This window comes from Loxodonta africana, chromosome 25 (genome assembly GCF_030014295.1).
Source record: "Loxodonta africana isolate mLoxAfr1 chromosome 25, mLoxAfr1.hap2, whole genome shotgun sequence".
Lineage (NCBI taxonomy): Eukaryota > Metazoa > Chordata > Mammalia > Proboscidea > Elephantidae > Loxodonta > Loxodonta africana.
Window position 1 is genome coordinate 47,482,859 of NC_087366.1, and position 19,952 is coordinate 47,502,810.

Here is a 19,952-nt window from a genome sequence, read left to right on the forward strand (position 1 = left end):
TCATGTTAATCTGTGTGCAAGTTGTTATTGTTGAACATACTTTACTCAACAAATGTACTTTAAACTCTGTTTGAAGAAAAATCAGAAAGAAGAACAAAGAAAAATGAAGGAACCCTGAGAATTATGTGGGATACAACCAAAAACAAAAATCTGTGAGTGATCGGAGTTCCAGAACAGGGGGAGAAAATGGAAAACACAGAGAGGACTACTGAAGAATTGCTGACAAAACTTTCCTAATATCATGAAAGATGAAAAGCTGACCATCCATGATGGTCAACAAACACCATATAGGATAGACCCCCAAAAGAAAATCACCAAGGCATATCATAATCACACTCACTAAAACCAAAGACAAAGAAAGAATCCTGAGAGAAGCTCGAGAAAAATGAAAAGTCACATACAGAAGAGTAACAATAAGACTAAACTCTTGATTCTTCAGCAAAAACTAAGCAGCCAAAAAGGCAATGAGATGACATATATGAAACCTTGAAAGAAAAAATTGCTAACTGAGAATAATATACCCTGCTAAACTCTCATTCAAATACGATAGTGAAATTAGGACATTTCCAGATAAACAGAAATTAAGGGAATATATAAAAACCAAACCAAACTTAAAAGAATATTAAAGGGAGTCCTTAGGTCTGAGAACAAACAACATCAGACCTCAGCCTGAAGCTAGGACGCAAGATCGTACCAGCCAAATACCGATCTAGGAAATGAACCCTTGAGAACTATCCAAACCAGAAGAATTACAACAGGGAAGCAGAGAGGTTAATCTGTAAATGGCAATGTCAGAACAATAAAAGAGGAAGTAAACAGTGTAGGTATAGAATTTTCTAACAGAGAGGAGGGCAAAGCGATACCAAGTATTAATAGACTGGTTCAAACCTAGGAAGATAAGGGTAAATTTGAAGGTAACCACAAAGTTAACAAACCTACTCATCAAAATAAAGAAGAAAAACAAAGTCTCAGTAAAAACAAAATCTACAAAAACAAAAGAAACAAGAAAAAAAAACCCATAAACAAAAGGAATTCAGCACAGGAGGGTAAGAGGAACAAAGAAAACGTCAGCACCACCAAAAAAGTGCTACAAAATGACAGCAATAAAATCACACCTATCAATAATTACAATGAATGTAAATGGCCTAAATGCACCCATAAAGAGACAGACGGTGACAGAACAGATTAAAAAAACAAGATCCATCAATGTACTTTCTACAAGAAATACACCTTAGAAAAAAAGAGATAAATTTTTTAAAAATCAAAGGCTGAAAAAAATATATCAAGCAAACAGCTACCAAAAAAGAGCAAGAGCGGCAATACTAATCTCAGATAAAATAGATTTTAAAACACAATTCACCATAAAAGACAAAGAAGGGTACTGTATAATGATTAAAAGGATGATCCACCATAAGGACATAACCATAACACAAGATGACTACACATCCAATGACAGGGCTCCAAAACACATAAAACAAACTCTAACAGCACTGAAAAGAGAAATCGACAGTTCCACAATAATAGTAGGAGACTTCAACACACCACTCTCGGTAAAGGACAGAACATCTAGAAAGAAACTCAACAAAGATACAGAAAAGCTAAAGGGCACAACCACCCAACAGCTGCAAAGTACACATTCTTTTCCAATGCACATGGAATGTTCTCCAGAATAGAACACATCTGAGGCAACAAAATCCAAAACAATGAGATAATAAAAAGAATCTTCTCTGACCACGATGACATCAAGGTACAAATTAACAACAGGAAGAGCAAGGAGAAAATATCAATTACATGGAAACTGAAAACACCCTGCTTAGGAACCATGGGGTAATAGAAGAAATCAGAGATGGAATAAAAAATTCCTAGAATCAACAAGAATGGAAACAGATCAGACCAAAACCTTTGGGACACAGCAAAGGCAGTCCTCAGAGGTCAATTTATAGCAATAGATGCACACATCAAAAAAAGCAGAAAGGGACAGAATCAAAACATTAGCTACACAACTCGAGCAAATAGAGAACAGCAAAAAAAAAAAAAAAAAGCCAAAGCCACCAGAATACAGGAAATAATAAAGATCAGAGCAGAAATAAAGGAAATAGAGAATAGAAAAATAGGAAGAGTCAACAAAACCAAAAGTTGGTTCTGTGAAAGGATCAACAAAATCAACAAACTACTGGCAAAATTGACAAAAGAAAAACAGAAGAGAATGCGAATAACCCTAATAAACAGGGGACATTACAACAGACCCAACTGAAATAAAAAGGATCGTTACACAGTATTATGAAAAACTATACTGCAACAAATTTGAAAACCTAGATGAAGTGGACACATTTCTAGAAACACACTACCTACCCAAACTAACACAAATGATGATGAAAATCTAAACAGACCCATAACAAGAGAAGAGCTTGAAAAGGTAATAAAAAAAACTTCCAACTACAGCAACAAAAAGCCCTGGCCCAGATGGCTTCCCTGGAGAATTCTATCAAGCATTCAGAGAAGAGCTTACACCAGTACTACTCAAACTATTTCAGAATATAGAAAAGGAGGTGATACTTCCAAAATCATTCTATGAAGCCAGCATAACCCTGTTACCAAAACCAGCAAAAAAAAAAAAAAAAAAAAGACACCACAAAAAAGAAAATTATAGGTCAATATCTCTCATGAATATAGATGCAAAAATTCTCAACAAAATTCTAGCCAACAGAATTCAGCATCAAATCAAAAAAAATAATACACCATGACCAAGTAGGATTCATCCCAGGTATGCAAGGATGGTTCAACATCAGAAAATCAACCAACGTAATGCACCACATAAATAAAAGGAAAGAAAAAAATCACATGATCATCTCAATTGACGCAGAAAAGACATTTGACGAAGTCCAACACCTATTCCTGAAAAAAAAAACTCTCAGTAAAATGGGTATAGAAGGGAGATTTCTCAACATAATAAAGGGCATCTATGCAAAACCAACAGCCAACATCATTCTTAATGAAGAGAGGTTGAAAACATTCCCCTTGAGAACAGGAACAAGACAAAGATGCCCTTTATCACCACTCCTATTTAACATTGTGCTGGAAGTCCTAGCTAGAGCAATAAGGCAAGAAAAAGAAATAAAGGGCATCCAAATAGGTAATGAAGAAGTTAAACTGTCCCTATTTACAGATGATATGATACTACAGATAGAAAATCCAAAAGACTCCACGAGAAAACTACTGGAACTAGTAGATTCAGTAGAGTTGCAGGATATAAGATAAACATACAAAAATCAGTTGGATTCCTATACATCAATAAAGAGAAAAATGAAAAGGGAAAAGGAAATCAGGAAAACAATACCATTTATAATAGCCCTTTAAAAAAAAAAAAAAAACTTTGGAATAAATCTAACCAGGGATGTAAAAGACCTATACAAAGAAAACTACAAAACGCTACTGCAAGAAACCAAAAGAGATGTACATAAATGGAAAAACATACCATGCTCATGGATAGGCAGACTCAACATTGTGAAAGTGACAATTCTACCCTCCCCCCAAAAAAAATTTTACAAATACAATGCAACCTCGATCCAAACACCAACAACATTCTCTAAAGAGATGGAAAAACTAATCATTAACTTTATATAGAAAGGGAAGAAGCCCTGGATAAGTAAAGCACTATTGCAAAAGAAGAATAAAGGAGGAGGACTTGCACTACCTGATCTTAGAACTTACTAATACAGCTATAGTAGTCAAAATAGCGTGGTACTGGTACAATGACAGATACACTGACCGATGGAACAGAATTGAGAACCCAGATGTAAATTCATTCACCTATGGTCAGCTGATGTTCGACAAGGGCCCAAAATCCATTAAATGGGAAATAGTTTTTTAAACAAATAGAGCTGGCAAAACTGGATGTCCATCTGCAAAAAATTGAAACAGGACCCATACCTCATACCATATACAAAAGCTAATTCAAAATAGATCAAAGACCTAAAATAAAGCCAAAAAGTATAAAGATCATAGAAGAAAAAATAGGATCAACGCTATAGGCCCTAATACACAGCATTAACAGAATACGAACCATAACCAACAACACACAAACTCCAGAATATAAGATAGACACTGGGTTTTGGGTAACTGAGATCTTCTAAAAATTAAACACTTATGCTCATCAGAAGAGTTCACCAAAAAAGTAAAAAGAGAACCTACAGACCGGGAAAAAAATCTTGGGCTATTACAAACCAGACAAAGTTCTAATCTCTAAAATCTACAAGAAAATCCAACACCTCTACAACAAAAAGACAAATAATCCAATTAAAAAATGAGCAAAGGAAATGAACAGACACTTCACCAAAGCAGACATCCAAACGGCCAACAGACACATGAGGAAATGCTCTCGATCACCAGCCATTAGAGAAATGCAAATCAAAACCACAATGAGATACCATCTTACCCCAGCATTACTGGCACGAATCAAAAAAACAGGAAATAACAAATGTAGAAGCTGTGGGGAGATTGGAACTCTTATGCACTGCTGGTGGGAATGCAAAATGATACAACCATTTTGGAAAACAATATGGCACTTCTTTAGAAAGCCAGAAATAGAAATACCATATGATCCAGCAATCCCACTCCTAGGGATATACCCTGGAGAAATAAGAGTCGTCACATGAATAGACATATGCACACTCAGTTTCACTGCAGCATTGTTCGCAATAGCAAAAAGATGGAAACAACCTAGATGCCCATCAACAGATGAAATGGATTAACAAACTATGGTACATACACACCATGGAGTATTACACAATGATAAAGAACAATGATGAATCTGTGAAGCATCTCATAACATGGATGAATCTGCAGGGCACTATACTGAGTGAGATAAGTCAATCACAAAAGGACAAATATTGTATGAGACCACTGTTGTAAAAACTCATGAAAAGGTTTGCACACAAAAAGAAACAATCTTTGATGGTTATGTGGGTCGTCACTGAATAGACAATAGACAAGTGGTAACTTTGTTGAAGGGTAAGACAGTGCACAATACTGGGGAAGCCTGCACAGCTTGTACAAGGCAAAGTAATGGAAGCTCCACAGACACATCCAAATGAGGGACCAAATTGCTGGGCTGAGGGCTGTGGGGACCATGGTCTCGGGGAACATCTAGCTCAATTGGCACAACATAGTTTATAAAGAAAATATTCTACATTCTACTTTGCTGAGTAGTGTCTGGGGTCTTAAAAGCCTGTGAATGGCCATCTAAGATACTCCACTGGTCTCACCACTCCAGGAGCAAGGGAGAATGAAGAAAACTAAAGATACAAGAGAAAGATTAGTCCAAAGGACTAAGGGACAACATCTACCATGGGCTCCACCAGACTGAGTCCAAAACAACTAGATGGTGCCTGGCTACCATCACTGACTGCTCTGACAGGGATCACAATAGGGGGTCCGGGACAGAGCTGGAGAAAAATAGAGAACAAAATTCTAACTCACAAAAAAAGACCAGACTTACTGGCCTGACAGAGGCTGAAGAAACCCCAAGAGTATAGCCCCTATATAGACACCCTTTTAACTCAGTAATGAAGTCACTCCTAAGGTTCACCCTTCAGCCAAAGATCAGACAGGCCCATGAAATAAAATGAGACTAAAGGGGCACACCAGCCCAGGGGCAAGGACTAGAAGGCAGGAGGGGACAGGAAAGCTGGTAATAGGGAACCCAAGGTCGAGAAGGGAGAGTGTTGACATGTCTTGGGGTAGTTAACCAATGTCATAAAACAATATGTGTACTAACTGTTTAATGAGAAATGAGTTTGTTCTGTACACCTTCATCTAAAGTATAATAAAAAAATACTCCAAAATGCTGTGCCGTGTGGGTGAGTTAAATTTACCAAAAGCAACCTTATTCTGTGTTTTAAAATATAAGATAGCAATATATCATAACCTTTTATCCAAAATATGTATTTTTTTTTTTTTGCAAGTTAAGCTAGAGAAGATGACTTCGGTTTAGGCTGTCTTGCAATTTCAGTTTTATTTTTGCCAGGATAAAACACTAACCTGTGCGTATACTCAGAATTCCTTAAAACTACCAGACAAAGAAGTGTCATTTAAAATTAAATGTGTTATCCCTATTTGGTAACTTTATCAGGAAGGATACTTTTGCCCAGTTATACAGTTGATATATTCTTCTGTGTTTCTAAGCCTGAAGTTGGTTACTGAGAGCCCTAGAAGAGGAATTCTTTCATTCATTAATTCATAGGGAAAGGTTTTGTATTTTGAAAAACACTAAAAGCAGTGTCACTCCACTTAATACCTCACTGTTCTGCAAAGGCAGCAGTGCTTAAACTAAATAAGAAATATTTTGGAAACTGCTGAATTCTGTGTTAATACTGTGCAGAATAATGGAAACATTGCAGTTCATAATAGATAGTTTGGATATTTTTGTACTTGATTTGATGTGTGATTTTTTTTTTTTTCATTTACTGTTTAAATCATGTATGTTATGACTTTGTTTAATATTCAGTTTTTGTATCTTGGGGCAAGGCTGCAAAATTTTTTATACCTCCTGGTTATTCTAAGCCCTATGGCATCAATGACCATATCAATTGGCAGTGACTTTGTATAGAGAATTTCAGTAGAAAAGTTATATATGACTGCACCACAGATACAATATGTGTGCTTTTTACCTAGCTAGCAGCATAAATAAAATAAAACAATTTTTTTTTAGCAGCATAAATAAAACTGAATCTCAACATAAAAAAAAGGAAAGTTGGCAACAAAGAAGGATCAGTAGTTTGAAAATATGATCTTGATGACAGAAACAACGCTGGATATCCCATGATAGAATTTTGCAAGACCAATGACCTAATCATGGAAAATACCTTTTTTGAACAACATAAATGGTGACTATACACGTAGATGTTGCAGGATGTAATACAGAGAAATCAAATCTACTATATCTGTGGAAAGACACAATGGAGAAGCTCAATATCATCAGTGAGAACAAGGCCAGGGGCCAACTGTGGGACACTGTCAATTGCTCCTACACAAATTCAAGTTGAAGTAGAAGAAAATGAAAACAAGCCCATGAGAGCCAAAGTACGACCTTAAGCATATCTTTCATGAATTTTGGAACTATCTCAAGAATAGATTTGATGCACTGAACACTAATGACTGAAGACCAGATCAGTTATGAGATGACATCAAGAACATCATACATGAAGGAAGTAAAAGGTCATTAAAGAGACAGGAAAGAAAGAACAGACCAAAATGGATGTCAGAAGAGACTCTGAAACTTGCTCTTGAATGTAGAGTAGCTAAAGTGAAAGGAAGAAATGATGAAGTAAAAGAGCTGAAGAGACGATTTCAAAGGGCCGCTCAAGAAGACAAAGTATCATAATGACATGTGCAAAGACCTGGAGTTAGAAAACCAAAAGTGAAGAACACACTTGGCATTTCTCAAGCTGAAAGAACTGAAGAAAAAATTCAAGCCTTGAGTTGCAATATTGAAGGATTTTAAGAACAAAACATTGAATGACGCAAGAAGCATCAAAAGAGGATAGAAGGAATACACAGAGTCACTGTACCAAAAAGAGTTGGTCAGTGTTCAACCATTTCAGGAAATAGCATATGATCAACAACCAATGGTATTGAAGGAAAAAGTCCAAGAACCCCTGAAGGCATTGGTGAAAAGGCTCCAGGAACTGATGGAATACCCATTGAGATGTTTCAACAAACAGATGCAACGCTGGAGGTGCTCACTTGTCTATGCCAAGAAATTTGGAAGACAGCTACCTGGCCAACTGACTGGAAGAGATCCATAGTGTGCCTGTTCCAAATAAAGGTGATCCAACAGAAAGCAGAAATTAGTGAATATCATTAATACCACATGAAAATAAAATATTGCTGAAGATAATTCCAAAACTTTTACAGCAGTACCTTGACAGGGAACTGTCAGAAAGTCAAGTCGAATTCAGAAGAGGACATGGAATGAGGGATATAATTGCTGATGTCAGATAGATCCTGGCTGAAAGCAGAGAATATCAGAAGGATATTTGCTGTGTTTTATTGACTATGCAAAGGCACTTGACTGTGTGGCTCATAACGAATTATGGATAACATTGCAAAGAATGAGAATTCCAGAACACTTATTTGTGCTCGTGAGAAACCTGTACATAGATCAAGGGACAGTCACTGGAACAGAACAAGGGGTTACTGCGTGGTTTAAAATCAGGAAAGGTGTGCGTCAGAGTTGTATCCTTTCACTGTACTTAATTTGTTTGCTGAAAGTATAATCTGAGAAACTGGACTATGTAAAGAAAAATGCAGCATCAGGATTGAAGGAAGACTCATTAACAACCTGTGTTATGCAGACGACACACCTTGCTTGCTAAAAGTGAAGAGGACTTGAAGCACTTACTGATGAAGATCAGCGACTACAGCCTTCAGTATGGATTACACCTTAGCATAAAGAAAACAAAAAATCCTCACAACTTGACCAACAAGCAGCAACATGATAAACAGGGAAAATAACGAAGCTGTCAAGGATTTCATTTTACTTGGATCCACAATCAATGCCCATGGAAGCAGCAGTCAAGAAACCAAATGATGTATAAAAAAAAAAAAAAAAAAAAAATTGGGCAAATCGGCTGCAAAATACATCTTTAAAGTCTTAAAAAGCAAAGATGTCACTTTGAAGACTAAGGAGTGCCTGACCCAAGCCATGGTATTTTCCATCGCCTTATACGTGTGCAAAAGTTGGACAATGAATAAGACCAAAAAAGAACTGATGCCTTTGAATTATGATGTTTGCAAAGAATACTGAATATACCAGGGACTGCCAGGAGAATGAACAAATTTGCCTTGGAAGAAGTACAGCCAGAATGCTCCTTAGAAGTGAGGATGGTGAGACTTCATCTTTTGTACTTTGGACATGTTATCACGAGGGACCAGTCCCTGGACAGAGACATCATGCCTGGTAAAATAGAGGGTCAGCGAAAAAGAGGAAGACCCTCAATGAGACGGACTGACACAGTGGCTGCAACAATGGGCTCAAACACAGCAATGATTGTGAGGATGGCGCAGGACAGGGCAGTGTTTAGTTCTGTTGTACACAGGGTCACTATGAGTTGCAACGGACTCGATGGCACCTAACAACAACATGATAACAACTGCTTTTTATACACTACGAAATAACTTCATATCCATAATTTCATTGATAAGAAGCCCTGCTGTTGCAATAGTTAAGTGCTCAGCTGCTAATCAAAAGGTTGGTGGTTCAAACCCAAGCAGTGGCTCCAAGGGATAAAGACGTGACTATCTGTTCCTATAAAGATGACCGCGTAGAAAACTCTATTGGGCAGTTCTACTCTGTCACGTGGGTTTGCTATGAGTTGGAATCAACTTGATGGCACTTAAGAGTTTCATTGATTAGTAATTATAACTTGATGCAGTTTATTATCTTGATTATACAGATATAGACTGTAAGGCTCCACTTTATGTAATTTGCCCAAAGAGGTAGAACCAGTAAATGCAGGAGCTGAGGCCAGAACTCAGCATCTGATTCCTGAATCCATGCTCTTTCCAGTTCACCTCACTGCTCAGTAAGCCCACCTATCTAATAGTTTTGCTTTAAATTAGCTCTGCCCACTCTGTTAACTTTTTAGAGTGCAACTAAAACATTTCCAATCAATTTCAACAGGAGCTAATGTACAACTTTAAGTCCACTGAGGACAAACACACCAGCGGCCTGGCATTACTACCCACGGCCAAGAGCCTACTAGGGAAACCAAATTCATTGCTTAGCTGGAAAAAAAAAATAGTGTTGGAAAAATGTGAAACCAATGAATCTGCCAGCATGTTTGCTTCACTCAGAAAACCTGGAACCCAACATCCAAATAAAGAGCAGAATATTGTTGCTACCAGCTGTGTTTCCATTTAAGACATCATTTGTGGAAAATATTTATAACGGTCTTCTATTTTCTCTGCACAAAATCAAAGAAAATTGAGAAATGCCAAATTACATTGTCTTCAAGAATCCTGTCGTAGAGTAACTCAGCTCTCGGAAGTGACTCTCTGAGGGCGTTATTGATGTTCTACCACGTTGATGGAGTAACATAATTTGCCAGCAGGAGAAAAGGGTGGCAAACAGAATTGTGTTCATTAGAGCAATATCTTTACAATGCCCTATTCCATTTTCATTACTTTTCAAGATCACACATCATGTCACAGGGCAGAATGGTTGCCTTGCCATGCCCTGGATATTTCAGTATTTTTACAGTTTAAAGTAGGTTTTTAACACTTTTGCAAATTACAGCTATTCTTGCTAGAATGGGCTCATTTATGCTTCTGGGGAAAAGATCTCTGTCTTCCTCTGAAGGTCTACATGGCTTTTATTTACATGCAGATACCATTACTTTAGACTTATAAGTTCCTGTGGAGGCAATCTGTTCAACAATCACTTTCCCATCAAGCCCAGGCCTAGCGCTGGACCAGTTCACATCATAATTATGAAGTAAGCCCCACTTGTCTTCACCCCCTTCTCATCTCTATTTCTTGGCAACTTTTTTCTTTCACCCAAACTGAAGGACTAGCCAGTGGTGCCTGACAATCTATCTCCCCACAATGTATGTCCCCCCGCCCCAAACGGTCTCTGTTCTACTCAATCACAACTTCTAAACTTCCCTTAGAAAAGACCCATCTCACCGAGGTACTAAAAGAAAGCCATCTCATTAGTTTACACTACAGTGGTTAATAATTGATAATTTCATAGATGTATTTGCATTTTGAAGGAGAAATTTTTATTAACTGTAAAGAATTTTTAATGGATAAAATCTGAAACAATGTAATTAAGTAATGAATTTTCATCAGGGAAGGAAATGGATTTTGGGGCAGCAGTTCCTCCCAGATTTTCTAAAGCAATCCATGCAGAGTTGAGGTGAGCAAAGTGGTGGCCCTGCTACTCAAATACCCATTATATTTCTTAGTGCTCTGAGGCGTCGAAGAGCTTGAATCCACTCGAAGAGATTCCACCACAGTGAACAGGCAGAGGGGATGGCACCGTTTAGGCATTTCTTCTACTTTCTAAGCTCTTGGTATTTGGGAAGATTGGCACTCTGAGGTCTGTAGTCTGTATTCTCTCCTACTAATCTTTCGCCATGATAGGGTGATCAGCAGTTATTTGTGGCACGTGCCTACTAGAATAAAGGGGTAAACGTGTGTGCTTACAGTTGTTCGAATAAGTCATAGGCTGTTTAGAGCTGGAAGAATTCAGAGATCACCTGCTTCAACCTCTTCACTTTACAGATGAGGAAAGAATCTAGAGAAAATGCCCTAGGTCCAGTGACTTCCTCTTGGCCCTGTGGCAAATGCTGAGCGCCTTGAACGCAGACCCTTCACATCCCTCAGACTGATCCTCTTGTTTAGCACACAAAAGGTGCTTTGCTTAACTACTGCTGGATTCCTGACATCTCCTCTTTGCATTATAACTCACCCTGTCCCAACCTAACACACACACACACACACACACACACACACACACACGCACACTTCTTAGTTCCAGACACTAGGAGGAAAAAATATGGGTCATGTCAGAGTCAGGAATAAGATACAGGAAGAATTACGGGACAGTCTGATTTATTCAGGTTATTTGTGACCCTAATTATGATACGTAAGTGTGATAAGCAGTGTATTAGATTTTAGAAACTAGGCCAATTCTATCATCTTTACAAAAGGATGTTTAGACTAGAACTGAGAGGCTAACTCTCAGAGAATTTCAATCATGGTTGTTGTTGTTCGGTACCGTCAAGTCAGTTCCAACCCACAGCGGCCCTATGTACAACAGAACGAAACACTGCTCAGTCCTGTGCTAGCCTCACAATTGTTGCTACACTGGAGTCCATTGTTGCAGCCACTGTGTCAGTCCATCTCGTTGAGGGTCTTCATCTTTTTTGCTGACCCCACTGCATGACCTTCTATCATGGAGTGTCCCTTAAAGGCAAAGTCAAGAGTTCCTCTTTAAATACAGTAACCAGGGGTTACTGGAGTCCAGAACACTTGCATATGACCCCCCTTAATGAAATGTAAGGATGACAAGGAATCCTGTGGCACTAGGTCCAGTCCATGACAATGCACCATCGTCTTGTGGCACCTGAATGTCTATTACAATATTAGCCCTTTTTAGAGATGCTTTTCATAGGCAGCTTCCTAATGAGGCAAATGTCACTGAGAAATGGAAAGCTGATACATAAAGGGGTCGAGGACCTTTTCAAACCAAACTGGCAGAGGCAGGAATGGCACTAGAACCCAGGGCCAACAAACAGAGACCAGTGTTTATTAGCAGCCTGGAACATTGCAAGCTGTGACCAAGCAAGGATTTCAATAAAAAATAAAATTTAGCCCAATAAAAAAGCCATAGTCAATATCTGATTACTGAGATCAGTGGAGAGAAAACCAGTGATTAGGTGTACCACAAAATATAAGATGGCCCTAAATCCCTTATGCTGTCTTTAGAACTGTTTTTATTTGCTATTTAGCAGAATTGTGTGTTCTACATTCTGGAAATTTCCTTCAAATTAAATATTGGTGCCAAACAAGTGAGGTCTAGAAGTAAAGAGAATTTCAGATGCTGCCCATTTTACCATTTCCATCTTTTTCCAAATCCTTTTTTTTTTACTCACACGGATAGCTGACTTCTTAGCTGCTCTCACAACGTTGCTAGCACAAAGATGGTTTAGGGGTTTATGAATTTCCATGTTCAAGAGTTTGCACTTTCTGGCTGAAAAGTATAGCTCCTCATATACTTTTGATTAAAAAAAAAAAAAATCTTTGATGTGGCATACACCTTTGGGAAAGGCACACCAGGAGAATCTGTTCACTCATTTGTTCGTTCGTTCCTTCCTTCACTCACATATGAAGTCAACATTTACTCAGCACCCACTATGTGCCAGGCACTATGGAGATAAAGTGGGAAATAAGACATACAATCGTTCCTGTCCATCACAGTGGTGGGGTCCAACACTGAAAACTGGTAACAAGCCTGATCAGTACTGGGTTGTTTCTGCAGGGGTCTGTAGCAGGAGGGCCTACTTTAAAGTGCAGGGTCAGGAAAAACTTCCTAGAAAAAAAGACAGTTTTTGTTGGAGGCTGGTAGATAAGTCAAAAAAATTGGACTGATGGAGAAGAAAGAACATTCTGAGCAGAAGGAAGAGTAGGTGCAAAGATCCGGGGGCACAAAACAACACTACGATTTCAAGGAACTGATAAAAAGCCCAGAGTGTCCTGTATCTAGAATGGGGATTCTTTGGATATTATTGACTTACACTGAGGAAGGAAGGGTGACACCGTAACTGCCAGATCAGCTGACTCAATTGAGGTGACGAGTGGGACAACACAAGACAGAGCCCACTCTCATTTCCTCACTCACTCCTCAGGCTCAAGCAAGTTCTCCAGGTTCAGGGTCAGCAGAGCTCTTCAAGGACAGGGCCTGGGTCTCATGGGTGGGTGCATCTTCCACACCTAGTTCCCAACGAGGCCCCCAACAAATATGAATGCTTTCAAAACAGCACACCATTAAAGTTCCTTTTTGGCAGGAACTGTTTTGCCACAGACTGGCGGCAATGAGAGGAGCATGCCCGACGGATGAGGGCATGCTGAGTCCATGGTGTCACCACCTGACTCACTTGCACTAACTGCTAATTTGGAGAAGGACAGATAGACATTTTTATGGATCAAATAAAATTTGAAACTTAGCTGCAGTCCCGAATTTGAATCTAAGACGCTGGATGGCTCTATGTTCCATCTTACCACTAGGCCCAATAGTTTCTACTATGAAATAAAATTTCTGCTTAATTCACTCTATATTCCTGAGCAAACTGTGTTTTTCAGTTGAGAAAACACTACATCTACCTCAAAATCCCAGGGACAATAAGGACAGGCGATAGGTATCAATCTTTTCTGTAAGGACGGATATAAAGTTGGTCTCTGTCCTAAGGAATGAAGCACAGGAGACGTGAAGAAAGGAGGGGCTGCGGGGGAACTCATCAACCAGGCTGTGCCTTTAATAAACTGTGTCATTAAAAAGTGACGTCCCTATTGGACAAGCAATTCCTCCTTGGTACCTAAGAACTCAGTCATTTTGTCAGACTGGCCAGTGTCTTTATCATCCACAAGAGATGTCTTCACTAAACTGCTCTGGGCATTTTGTGGGAAATGAAATCAGTTGGGAAAAAGAGAGCCTGTTATTTCACCTAGGAAAAGAGGTCTGGCAAGCTCAGCAAGAGCCTTTCCAAATCCCACTGGGCACCAAAGTACTACCTGCAACACTTATTGATGCAATGGATCGGTTTATCCTGCTAACTCCAAGATACTGCAAAATAGCATATGGGAACAGCAGGAGTTCCCAACTGGAGCCACGGTGACACTGTGTTTGCCGGTAACCAAGGTTTATGTACTCACTGTCTGTGTTTTTCTCGAGTAGAGCTGTGGAGCAGGGCCCTGTCAGCCAGAATATCATTTTCTGTAGTTAATGAGTTTATCTGTCTCTTAGGAAGGAAAGGGAGGGAGGAGGAGACAGAAGGAGAGAGGGAATAAGAGTGGGAGTGCTCACGTGAGCATCAGTGGACATTTGTTCAGTAGAAATTCAATTTATTAAACAGAAATTCTGGTCTTTTCTAAATCTTCAGCCAGATTGCTTCTGATACCCAGAGGTCACATGTGTTTGGGAGCCACTGAAGAAGTTCCAGCTGAGCATGCTTTTTGCAGGACAGCCTGCCACCTCCTCCTCCCTCCTCTGTGAACATCTCCCTCTCCTCCCCTTAACCCTTATTTCTCTCTTCAGAATTACTGCTTCCTTCCCTTTTCTCCAAGCTACCGCTACCCCATCACCAGCCCTCCTCTCATTCTTTCTGGTTAGTTCTCACTGTCAAGCCCAATGCTCTACACAGAAGCACTTGATTAATACAGTTTTTAAAAAGTATACATGTGTAAGGATATGTATCAGTGGTATATGTAAATTTCTCCCTCAAAGGCTGATCTGTGAAATTCTGTTTATATCATCTTTCTTGGTTTGTTCTCAAATAGAAACAACAACAACAAAAAATTACTGACTATGTGCCTAGGGGCTTTATGACTGCTCATTTGGTCATTCATTCATTTCTGCAAAGATTATTTATTGAGTACCTACAATTAGCCAAGCACAGTTCCAGGCACTAGGTACTGCTCTAGGCAAGTGTTCCCTCAATTAATCCTCACAACAACATGAGGTAAACATTATTATTTCTGTTTTGCAAATGAGGAAATTATAGCTCACAGAGGTTAAATAATTTGCTTATGTCACATAACTGTTGTTGTTGTTAGGTGCCTTCCAGTCAGTTCTGACTCACAGTGAGTCACCATATATACAAAAATGAAACACTGCTCTGTCCCGCACCATCCTCAGAATGGTTGGTATGCTTGAGCCCGTTATTGCAGCCACCGTGTCAATCCATCATGTTGAGGGTCTTCCTCTTTTTTGCTGGCCCTCTATCTACAGGGACTGATCCCTCCTGATAATATGACCAAAGTATGCGAGGCGTAGTCTCGCCATCCTTGCTTCTAAGGAGCATTCTGGTTGTCCTTCTTCCAAGATAGATTTGTTCATTCTTTTGGCAGCCCATGGTATATTCAATATTCTTCACCAATACCACAATTCAAGGCTGTCAATTCTCCTTTGGTCTTTCTTATTCATCGTCCAGCTCTCACATGCACATGAGATGACAGAAAACACCATAGCTTGGGTCAGGTGCACCTTCGTCTTCAAGTTGACATCTTTGCTTTTCAATACTTTAAAGAGATCTTTTGCAGCAAATTTGCCCAATGCAATGTGTCTTTTGATTTCTTGACTGCTGCTTCCATGGGTGTTGATTGTGGATCCAAGTAAAATGAAATTCTCGACAAGCTCAATCATTTCCCTGTTTATCATGATGTTGTGAAGATTTTGTTTTCTTTATGTTGAGGTGTAATCCATACTGAAGGCCGTGGTCTTTGATCTTGATCAGTAAGTGCTTCAAGTCGTCTTCACTTTCTCAAGCAAGGTTGTGTCATCTGCATAACACAGGTTGTTAATGAGTCTTCCTTCAATGTTGATGCCAAGTTCTTCATATATTCCAGCTTCTCAGATTATTTGCTCAGCATACAGGTTGAACAGGTATGGGGAAAGGATACAACCCTGACACACCTTTTCTGACTTTAAACCACAAAGCATCCACTTGTTCTGTTTGAACAACTGCCTCTTGCTCTATGTACAGGTTCCCCAAGAGCATAACTAAGTGTTCAGGAATTCCCATTCTTCAAAATGTTATCCATAATTTGTTATGATCCACACAGTCAAATGCCTGTGTATAGTCAATAAAACATAGGTAAACATCTTTCTGGTATTCTCTGCTTTCAGCCAGGACCCGTCTTACATCAGCAATGATATCCCTGGTTCTACATCTTTTTCTGAATCTGGCTTGAAATTCTGGCAGTTCCCTTTCGATATACTGCTGCAGCTGCTTTTGAATGATCTTCATCAAAATTTTACTGCGTGTGATATTAATGATATTGCTCGATAATTTCCACATTCGGTTGGATCACCTTTCTTTGGAATAGGCACAAATACGGATCTCTTCCAGTCAGTTGGACAGGTAGCTGTCTTCCAAATTTCATGGCATAGACAAGTGAGCACTTCCAGTGCTGCATCTGTTTGCTTAAACAACTCAGTTGATACTCTGTCAATTCCTGAAGCCTTGTTTTTTGCCAATGCCTTCAGTGCAGCTTGGACCTCTTCCTTCAGTACCGTAGGTTCCTGATCATATGCTACCTCCTGAAATGGTTGAACATCAGCCAGTTCTTTTTTGTACAGTGACTCTGTATTCTTTTCATCTTCTTTTGATGCTTACTGTGTCATTTAATATTTTCTCCGTAGTATCCTTCAATATTGCAACTCGAGGTTTGAATTTTTTCTTTAGTTCTTTCAGCTTGAGAAATGCCGAGAGAGTTCTTCCCTTTTGGTTTTCTATCTCCAGGTCTTCGCACATGCCATCATAATACTTTACATTGTCTTCTCAAGCCACCCTTTAAAAATCTCGCGTTCAGCTCTTTTACTTCATCATTTCTTCCTTTCGCTTTAGCTACTTGATGTTCAAGAGCAAGTCGCAGAGTCTATTCTGATATCCATTTTGATCTTTCCTTTCTTTCCTGTCTTTTTAATGACCTCTTGCTTCCTTCATATATGATGTCCTTGATGTCATTCCACGACTCCTCTGGTCTTCAGTCATTAGTATTCAATGCGTCAAATCTATTCTTGACATGGTCTCTAAATTCAGGTGGGATATACTCAAGGTTGTACTTTGGCTGTCATGGACATGTTTTAATTTTCTTCAGTTTCAACTTGAACTTGCATATGAGCAATTGATGGTCTGTTCCACAGTTGGCCCCTGGCCTTGTTCTGACTGATGATATTGAGCTTTTCCATCATCTCTTTCCCACAGATGTACTCAGTTTGATTCCTGTGTATTTCATCTGCCAAGGTCCACATGTATAGTCGGCATTTATGTTGGTGAAAAAAGGTATTTGCAATGAAGAAGTCACTGGTCTTGCAAAATTCTATCATGTGATCTCTGGCATTGTTTCTATCACCAAGGCCATATTTTCCAACTACTGATCCTTCCAACTTTCACATTCCAATCACCAATTATCAATGCATCCTGATTGCATGTTCAGTCAATTTCAGACTGCAGAAATTGGTAAAAATCTTCAATTTCTTCATCTTTGGCCTTAGTGGTTGGTGTGTAAATTTGAATAACAGTTGTATTAATTGGTCTTCCTTGTAGGCGTATAGATGTTGTCCTATCACTCACAGCATTGTACTTCAGGATAGATCTTGAAATGTTCTTTTTGACGATGAATCCAATGCCATTCCTCTTCAAGTTGTCATTCCTGGCATATTAGATCACGTGACTGTCCAATTCAAAATGGCCAGTATCAGCCCAGTTCAGCTCACTGATGCCTAGGATATCAATGTTTATGCGTTCCATTTCATTTTTGACAATTTCCAATTTTCCTAGATTCATACTTTGTACATTCCATGCTCTGATTATTAATGGATGTTTGCAGCTGCCCCTTCTCATTTTCAGTTGTGCCGCATCAGCAAATGAAGGTCCTGAAAGCTTGACTCCACCCACATCATTAAGGCTGACTCTACTTTGAGGAGGCAGCTCTTCTCCAATTGCCTTTTGAGTGTCTTCCGACCTAAGAGGCTCATCTTCCAGCACTATTATCAGACAATGTTCCAACGTTATTCATAAGGTTTTCACTGCCTAATTCTTTTCAGAAGTAGACCACCAGGTCCTTCTTCCTAGTCTGTCTTGGTCTGGAAGCTCAGCTGAAACATGTCTGCCATGGGTGATCCTGCTGGTATTTGAATACTGGTGGCATAGCTTCCAGCATCACAGCAACACGCAAGCCCCCGTAGTATAACAAACTGACAGGTGCGTGGAGGACGTCACATAATTAGTATACTGCAAAACTGATCTGTCTCTAACACATGATCTTTTTAAGATGCTATAAAGTGCTAGCAGACAGGGAATGTCTTTGTAATCAGACCTGGTAAATTAACATGCCTAATTCTTCATGCTATACTGGACCCTAAAACTCTAATTGTTGATGACGATAGGCAATGGGCAAGATTCTGGTCACTTTAGGAACAAATTAAGAGGATGGATTTCTGACCCCCCCCCCTTTTTTTTCTTTCACTTCTTAGTAGGCATGGAATTTTGACATTCCATTTGTTTTTCCTTTTTTGGGTACCAGGCTAATGAGGAGCATAATAAATCTATCAAAATATCTACAAGCCAGAATCTCATCAGTATCTGTTTTAATTGCCAATAGTTAACACACAGCTTCTTTACAACCAGTGGCCCAAGAACAGTTAAGAGTACAGGGGCTATCTGCAGGGTTGGGGTAGAGGCCAGGAGGTCACAAGGGAAAGAGACAGAAGTCAAAGTTCGAAGACAATTTAGTCCTTGCAGGCTCAGCTCATTTATCTCAGGGGTTGCCCAGTGGCTGCTGCCATCCAGTACCATAATGATCACGAAATATGTTCCCATAAGTTATAAAAGACTGTGTTAAATGTAATCTCTGATAAAGGCTTGAGTTTGAGAACAGTTGCCTCATGTCCTTCACTATGTTTCTAGTCAGGGTATGTCTTCCATCTAGAGTCTCACTTGCACATCTTTTGGGATGGCAGACACAATGCAGCACTAATTTGGCCTTGCTTTCCAGACAAGGCTGGGTGGGAATGAAGGGTAGCCAATTTTCTCCCTGTTGGCAAGGCTTTGGCTTGCCTGCTGTCCCTACCAAATCTCCACACTGCCACACTGCAGTGAATGGCACTCAGAGATCCCCCATATGACTTTACTCTGAGCAACACTCACTGTAGTTTACCCTCCCTATTTCTCTTTTGGCTTCCATGACACCACACCTTTCCAATCTCTCTGCCCTGCTCAGTGGCCCTCTCCATACAGTTGTTTCCTGCAGTGACTGCCCATGCAACTCAGGATGATAAGAAAATCCTAACCATGGCCAACAAGTCACACATGATCTGGTTCATGTCTACTTCTCTCTTTTATACAGGGAACTTATAACACAGCCTTGCTTGCTGAAAACAAAGACGACTTGAAGCACTTACTGATGAAGGTCAAAGACTACAGCCTGCAATATGGATTTACCTAAACATGAAGAAAACAAGAATCCTCACTGCTGGATCAATAAAAACATCATTATAAATGGAAAAAAAACTTATGTTGTTAACATAAGTTAACATTGATCAACAATCAATGTCCATGGGAGCAGCAGTCAAAAAATTAAGCAATTTGTTGCATCTGACCCAAGCCATGGCATTTTCAGTAACCTCATATGTATGTAAAAGCTGGACAATGAAAAAGGAAAACAGA

At 39.4% G+C, this 19,952-nt stretch overlaps 1 protein-coding gene across 7 annotated transcripts in view; it reads right to left on the reverse strand.

The window, feature by feature from the left end:
* The window catches only part of SMYD3 (SET and MYND domain containing 3), a 783,945-nt gene that overhangs the window by 51,213 nt on the left and 712,780 nt on the right, over positions 1 to 19,952 (reverse strand). The gene's annotated exons all lie outside the window — the stretch shown is intronic.